Source organism: Elephantulus edwardii, unplaced genomic scaffold (genome assembly GCF_000299155.1).
Source record: "Elephantulus edwardii isolate Elephantulus edwardi_28Jun2011 unplaced genomic scaffold, EleEdw1.0 scaffold00239, whole genome shotgun sequence".
Lineage (NCBI taxonomy): Eukaryota > Metazoa > Chordata > Mammalia > Macroscelidea > Macroscelididae > Elephantulus > Elephantulus edwardii.
The window spans coordinates 1,084,732-1,085,232 of record NW_006399989.1 but is presented as its reverse complement, the minus strand read 5'-3'; positions in this window follow the sequence as shown (position 1 = coordinate 1,085,232).

Sequence of the window (501 nt, the reverse complement as noted above, 5' to 3'; positions counted from 1 at the left end):
ACAAAATTACAATAGAGAATGTCAATTCCAAATAAGATCCTACAGGTTCTGCTGATTCTCCCATCGAGTGGCAGGGCTCAAGTCATCATTAGGAGGGAATTTTATTTTAGAAGTGTCATCTTAAACTGCAAGGATGTTCGTTAAACATCACAATTAAACATGCCAAAGGAGAAGCCATGTTGTCCAAAATGCCCACTTAACCCACCCAAACATCTCAAACCTACCCTTTGCTGACCTTCTATAACCCCATTTTTCTAAAGTATTTTTCTTCTTTTTTTTAAACAAGAGAAAGTAGACAGATACATGTTGGTAAATGCTAACTGTCCATATTGACATAGAGACACAGTGTAATCTCTGAGCCCAATATACAGAGAGAGGGGAAAAAGCTAGAATTCTATGCACTACTACGCAGGTTATACACATGGACTTCACCTGATGGTATGCACAGGAATCAGATAGACTACATCTGTGGAAGGAACCGCTGGAGAAGCTCAATATCAG